The sequence below is a fragment of the Rattus norvegicus genome, chromosome 4 (genome assembly GCF_036323735.1).
Source record: "Rattus norvegicus strain BN/NHsdMcwi chromosome 4, GRCr8, whole genome shotgun sequence".
In the NCBI taxonomy this organism is placed as follows: Eukaryota; Metazoa; Chordata; class Mammalia; order Rodentia; family Muridae; genus Rattus; species Rattus norvegicus.
Genome location: NC_086022.1, coordinates 103548721 through 103556569, shown reverse-complemented (window position 1 = coordinate 103556569; position 7849 = coordinate 103548721).

Sequence of the window (7849 nt, the reverse complement as noted above, 5' to 3'; positions counted from 1 at the left end):
TGTTACCCAGCAAGGACATCCTTTGCTACATATGCAGATGGAGCCACGGGTCAGTCCATGTATACTCTTTGGGTAGTAGTTCAGTCCCTGTAAGCTCTAGTTGATTGGCATTGTTGTGCTTATGGGGTTGCAAACTCCTTTAACTCTTTCAATCCTTTCTCTACTTCCTCCAATGGGGGACCAGTTCTCAGTTCAGTGGTTGCTGCTAGCATTTGCCTCTATATTCAACATGTTCTGGCTGTGTCTCTCAGGAGAGATCTATATCCAGTTACTGACAGCGTGCACTTCTTAGCTTCATACAGCTTATCTAGTTTTGGTGGCCCCACATACCACATGTGGGGCAGGCTCTGAATGACCGTTCTTTCAGTCTCTGCTCTAAACATTGCCTCCCTGTATCCTCCTATGGATATTTTCATTCCCCTTTTTAAGAAGGAGTGAAGCATCCACATTTGGGACATCCTTCTTCTTCAGTTTCATGTGGTCTGTGGATTGAATCTTGGGTAATTCGAGATTTTGGGCTAATGTCCACTTATCAGTGAGTGCATACCTTGTGTGTTTTTCTGACTGGGTTACCTCATTCAGGATGATATTTGCATGGAAGCCTGTCATGAGAACATTTAAACACTCGTGGTTTGAAGCTCTATGTTGGTCCTTGAGCTTCTATGTTGAATTCATTCCCAGTGATTAGTTCCTGTCTTTGATACTACTTTTGGCTGTTGATTTGACCTGGAAACTAATCATTGTGTCTTCTAATCATTGTGTAGTTGTGACGAAGTCGATGAATGTCAAACCCAGACTCACATTGAAAGAAAAAAGAATACGGTAGGCTTGGGAGTTAACTGATACTGGCAAAAGAATGGGGGGCAGTGTTACCAGAGAGCAGAGTTCATCAACCCTCCCAGCCTGAAGAAAAATTGATAGACACAGTATGTTCCTTAAGTCTTCATACCCTGGTCTTCTTCTGGCTCCTTCATTGCTCCTTAGTCTGTGGCTGGTAAAAGTACTTTTAAGGTGATATTCCAAATTAATCCTATCCCAATTCTCAGCCATGTCATAATATGAAGACCCCCAATTAAGAAATATGGTGGGGTTGAGCACTGCCTTAGGGAGATTATACCAGTAGTAATAGGTCTGGAGGTGCATGGTCCATTGCTTCAGTATTTGTTCAAAATAAGGGGAATCTGAGACAGAATTGTTGGCAGCTTTTATGAGTAATGCCACGTCTGCCAGAAGAGTGGGCATCCAGTGCTTAGTCACTGCATCAGGGCCAAGATTGACAGGGAAAGCCTAATGATATACCTGAGGAAAATGAGGCCTCTGGGGAAGAGTCAGTCCAGCATGAGAGCCAGATATTGAAGGAGCAACCCCTGCAAGAGAGACCAGTGGAAGACAAAATCCCCCTAAATCTCACCATGGGTAACCTGGGAGTACCTCTGATTGGGGCAAAAACAGAAGGGCTTGTGAGTGAGTGACCTGGAACAGTAGCAGTAGAGGAATGCTTGGAACCTGACAGCTGAAGGACTGGAGCAGTGGTGCCCTAATCCTCATCCATAAAATCAACCTGCTTGCTATGAGAACATGGGATGGGATCAGTAATGGAAAGGTGAGTATTAGCCTGATCCTGGCAGTGTTTGTTATGGGCAGCCACCACTTCCTCTAGGGAAGAATTCTTAAGACTGGTGATGACTGCAAGAGGATGGGGACAAAGAACAAGAGAGGGAAAATCCTAAACTGCACCTTGCACTTGTGGGCAATGAAGAGAATATACATCCAGATCTCAGAGGCCCACGTATTCTCCAGCTATATCCGGGGGTTGAAAATAGCATCCTGCTTCTAAACCTAGTCTAGGTTGTGAGCTTTAACTTTGAGATCACGATTGACCTGATGGGTTTTCAGAGCTCTAACTGGGGTTGCTTGAAGGTGGAGGGGAGGGGGCACATGACGACGAGCACAAAGGAAACAAACTATAGAGAGGTATTAAAAATATGACAGAAGGGGCTGGGGATTTAGCTCAGTGGTAGAGCGCTTACCTAGGAAGCGCAAGGCCCTGGGTTCGGTCCCCAGCTCCGAAAAAAAAGAACCAAAAAAAAAATATGACAGAAGAGGTAACAAAAGTCATGGTGTACTAAGGAGGGGACTTCCTCAGGTCAAGTTCAAATGACTTGTACCTGGACATTGTACCCATGATAGGAACGGCATTCAGGAACCAATTCCTAGTACCCCGGGAGTCAGCCTCTATGTCAGTTACCAGGATGAATCTAGACCAAAAGTAACAATGAGCTGACAGATTCAAAGAGTACAGAAACGATGGCTGCTGCTCTCTCACCTAGACAAAGACAAAGAAGACAGAAATGATGGCTGATGTTCTCTCACCTAGACAAAGACAAAGAGGACAGGAACAATGGCTGCTGCACACTCACCCTCGAACCAAACGGAGATGAAAAGTCAGGCCACTGGGACAAACAGACCAAAAAGACAAAGAAGATATAAATGAGGTCCATACACTCACCTTCACAGGACCCACAACATAAAACACTAAAGAGTCACCTAACCAAGGAAGCAACCAAAGGGGGCACAACAGCAGCACCTGGAGGAGAAGAAGGTCAGATCAGGTCAAACCACAAGAACAGTTCTTGTAGTAACAGGTGAAAAATGAGCTCCAGAAAAGGAGGCACTCAAGCAGCGAAAAACAAGAACAATGAAGTGGTACATAGACCACACTGGGCATCAGATGTAGCCTGTTCCCTGGTCTACTTGCAGCCCAACCCTTGGTGGTTGAAAGTGACATGGCACAGAGTCAATGACACAGACTCTGGGGGGGCAGGTGAGAAATGCTGCAGCAAATGCCTTTAATATCCTCCACCTGTGCCCCCATTAGTCCCAAGAAAGCATGTCTTCTAAACAGCAGTTCTTGATTGTCTGGCATTGTTAGCACCAGCAATCTTTTTTTTTTTTTTTTTTTTTTTTTTTTTTTTTTTTTTGTTGTTAGCAATCTTTGTTCTTTCAGGGATTCCTCAATTAGGTCTTCCTGCAGAAGATGCTTTTGAGTCTTTGAGGATCCCAGCACTTACTAGAGGCAGACCCAACATTGCTTCTACAGGACTTTTCATGGCAGAGATGTCCAGAATGAGGATTGGTGGGATTTGTAAGTCCTGAGCTTGAGGAGAACTTGACTGGTAAGTTTTCCTGTTGAGGGATTGCTGGTTTCTCCTGTTTAGGAATTGGTGAACTTTTCTGAGAAGCTCATGGATTGGTGCCTTCTTTCACCTCTTTTTTCCTGTACCTGGTACATGGGTTAAGGTGGAAAGTTCTGAGTGCTGCTGTTTTTTGCTGATGTGTTATGTCTGTGGGGTTGTTGGTGGGTGGAGCAAGGAGACAGGAGAGAATGTGGTTTCACTGTGGACAGCTCATGCAGTGATGTATCACCGAGGTTGTAGGCTGAAGCAGGAAAGATATCTTGCCACTGTGGACAGCTCTTCATGACAGCAGTAGGCTGAGCAGGACAGGAGTCACCACTATGCAGAGGTCCTCAGGGGCAGTTCCTGCAGGGCAGGTAAGGCAAACACCAAGGACAGGCTGTAGGCTGAGGAAATGTGGTACTGCCATACATAACTTCTGCGAGGGCATCTCAATGCTGGACTGTGAACGAGGGCCTTGCTCCTGATTTGATGGTTCTTGCTTGACAGATTTGATGGATTTTGTAATCCCACTTAGGGCCTACATTGGGTACCAGCTGAGAAGATGCAGAGAAGTGTTCGGGACGTCTACTGCAGCCATGTATATTTCCCAAGCCTCTGGGATCTTGATAATTGGAATTCTAACAATTTAAAGTTGTTTTTATTCATCACATTTTCCCTTTTATTTTCTAGTAGTTCGGAGTGATGTTTGTGACTGTTGTAAGTGGTGCCATACATAGGACACTGAAATAGTTTCAGTATACCTAAAACTGTAGTGTTTGTGTGTTTATTATTTCAGTCTCTGGAATGATACTGTACTGGAATGTACTGGGGACATTGTGCTGATCCAGTCTTCAGTTTGTTTGAGGGTATCTCTGGAATAAATGGCCACTATCATCTTCAAGTCCCACGAGAATGTCACTGACATACTCTACAATAATTGTATACAGTGGTGTCAACAGAACCTAGAACAGCTTCCTGGGCTACTGACTTATTTACCATTCAGTATAGAGTCTTATGTCTCTGCCATGTTCAGTAGCAGTTGCTCTGACACAGTTTCACACTCACTATTAACCCTCTAGTGGCCAACAATGCTGTAAGTATTCATGTAAGCAGGGTAAGGAGTTCCCTCCACAGTTCTCTATGTCTAAACAAAATGCTCCTGGGTTTGCTGCTTAATGAGCTGCCAACTCTCACATGTTCCTTCCTCTCTAGACATTTCTAGCAAAGATCTTCACATTTCTTAAAAAAAGTATACTGGCTAAATTTGTGTCAACTTGACACAGGATAGAGTTCATCTGAAAGTAGACAATAACATTAGATAACATGCCTCCAAAAGATTCGACTGTAGGCAGGTCTACAGGACATTTTTCTTAATTCATCCTTGATGTGGGTGGACCACTATGCTATAGGTGTGCCATCCCTATTCCTGTGGTCCTGAGTTATATAAGAAAGCAGGCTGAGAAAGCCTGTAAGCAGCACCATTTTATGGACTCTGCATCAGTTCCTGCCATGAGGTCTCTTGCCTTCCCTGTTTGACTTCCTGTCTTTTCACTTCCTTCAGTGATGGATATGGATATTGAAGAATAAGCCAAATAAACCCTATCCTCTTGAAGCTATTTTTGTCATCCTGTTTAATCATATGAAGATTGATCCTAAGACGGGAAGTAAAACCATGAAACATATAATATTTTATAATGGTTTGTGTGCTTGTTTCCCTGAACATTTTGTAATTAATTTCCTTCCAAATTGGTGATCCCTATTAAGCTAATCAAAGAATTTTATCTATATTTACTAACTTTTTGAATAAATGGCACTACTAATTTGAAGAATAATTTCCTATTCATTTAAAATAAAAGGACTTTATATATTTAGGACTCTTGATTATCTGACTTTTACATACAAATACTTTTAAATAAAAACATTTTCAAAATGACCGTAATGTTTTATTTTTCATTACATCTACTGGATTCGACTTCTAAGCATTTGAGAGAATGTCTCACAACATAGTCCAAGATGAACTACAATGCAGTGTAGACACCCGTGTGGATTTGAACCTATGAACTATATGCCTCTTCCCTCTTAATATGGAGATTTCAGGTCCATGTCATCATTCTCAGGTCTTTTTCATTTTCAGAAGATCTTATTGTGCAAGTGAAGTAATTCCAGAAATCTGAATGTGAACAGCCACAATCACTGGAAGTTTAGTTACTACATGCTTTTGCATCCCCATCTTCGCTTTTTGTATCCTCTCAATGGGAGCTAGAGATCTCAGTAATGTGATCCTTCATAACACTAGACTGTACTTAAGTGCAGACTTCTGCATTTTCCAATTTTAGACTCATAGCTCACTATATATGAACATATGCTCGTTAGGTCTTAAACCAAGGTCATCTGGCTAACTGAGGTGCTCATTAACATACCAAAAGAGACCCTGGTTGCCAAGTTTCACAGTACCTCTCTACCTCCAGCCTCTACCCTAGCTATAATACCTCAAACCCTATCCTGAACTCTGTGTCTCTGATAATGGGCTGGCCTTACCTTATCCCAGCTCCTCTGTCCTCTATGTATTTCAGCCAGTATGGTTACCTTGCCCCTTTTTTTAATCTATTCTTTATGATAATTTTCTGACCTCTTGATTTGGGTCCAATCATTCCTCTTCCCTCTCTTCACATGGCCTGTTACCTTCTGGCCATCCTGAATGTGGACTCTCCCAGATGGACTTGCCTCTGGCCATGGTCTTCCTTTTATTTACAATAAAGTTTCTTATCTTCCATACCCAGGAGAAGTCATGACCTTTTCCAGTTTATTTCTATTTTTAATTTCTATTTTTAAATTAACTTTACTCTCCAATTACAGCCTCTCCCTCTTCTCTTCTCAGTCTTATTGTTACAAATACCTCTCCCATTGCTCCTCTCCTTTTCCACAGAATGGAAGCCTCCCTATTGGGAACAACCCAAACAAGGGCATTAATTCCCATCAGGTCTAGGCACATGCTCTCCCACCAAAGGTTAACCAAGCAGTCTAAATAGAGACAAGTGCATCCAATGGGAGGGAATAGAGCCAGAGACAGGCCTGCTCCACTTGTTAGGAGACCAACATGAAGACAAAGCTGAACATTTGCTACAAACATGTAGGGGATCTAGTTCCAACTCCTACATGGTCCCAGTTTGTGGACAAGGCTGTTTAAGCCCCTATTGTCCCTGGTTGTTTGATTCCATGGGTCATCTTGTTGTGCCCTTGATCCCTCCATGTCATTCATGTCTATTTCTTTTAAGTCTCAGTTCTGCACTGGAGTAGCACTGGAGTGTGTGGATACTGCTCAGGCAGACTAAACACAGAGGTGCTAGGCTACATTCTATTTCCATTGTCATTAGGATGAAGGGGTGGCAGAATGCAGTCTAAGATAGAGGCTCCATCCCTGGTGAGAACCAATGCAGGTTGAAGATGAAGTTGAGGTTTCCCTAACTCAAGGACATCCAGGTGATGCTGGCAATCATGAATCAGGAATGGAGGAAGCCCAGGGGCTGGTGATGGGTCTGGGGCCAGGGAGAAGGGGAATCTAGCTTATTCAGTGGTTAGTGGCTGGCATCTAGAAATTAAAATAGCTGAAACACTAGAAAAACCATTTAAAATAGCCATTATGAACATACTTAAAACCTTAAAGAAGAACTCAATTAATCAAGTATGTTAATGAAATCTATTAAAATACAATTAATAGAATGAATTGAAGAAATATTCTGTTGGTGATCTTTACTACAAATGTTTTTTTCCTTCATAAATTTTTTCTTTCTTGTTTTATTTCAATGTGGATTTTTTTTCTGATTCTAATTCTTTAATGTCTAGAAAACATTACTACTCTGTGTGGACAGTTTTGAGGGATCAACTTGTTCTTGCAATATCTTACATTCTTTACATAGTACATTTATATTATGCCCCCCCATATCACCTCAAGAAATTAGATTGTGAAGATTCAAAGAATAGGCTTAGAGGCTCTGTTAAGATACACATGACGCTCTAGTAAATTTTCTGCTGACACCAATTCCCTGTGATTCAAACAGGAGCAGGTGCCATTTGAGCAACAGTATACATTCTGCTGCGCTGATTTTCATATTGTGTCATTAAGCAACACCCCAAGGCTCTTTTAAGGACTGCTGCCAGGAGTCTAAGAAGCATCCTCTCCTCCAGCTCTCAGAGATGGCAACAGAACCACTCCTGCTATGGGTGCTGCTGCTGTGGGTTCCAGGTGAGGGTTCAGAGTAGTGCTGGGAGGAACCTCTGTGGCCATCATGGCTTTCCAGGCCTCTGAGTTCTTGATCATTACAATAAGGCATTTGTAATTGGTTTTAAATTTCCAGATTCCCTTTGGTTTGCAGTTTCTCAGAGTGAAGTCCACAATTATTTTTAAAAGTTACAAATGTAAAGTTCCTGTGTTGGCAAGGTTTTTATACAAACAACAATGGCCTGTGTATTTATCATTCCAGGTTCTACAAGGGCATTGTGCTCACCCTTTCTCCAACAATGGCTTTCCCATCACTTAGTATTCTCTGCTTCTTTTGTATAAACTTTGAATTTAAAAAAGATAATAAGTAGAAATTTTATAACTTGAAAAATGTTTAACAAATACATTTATTGCATGCACACACATTATTGTGTGTGTGCATGTATTTGTG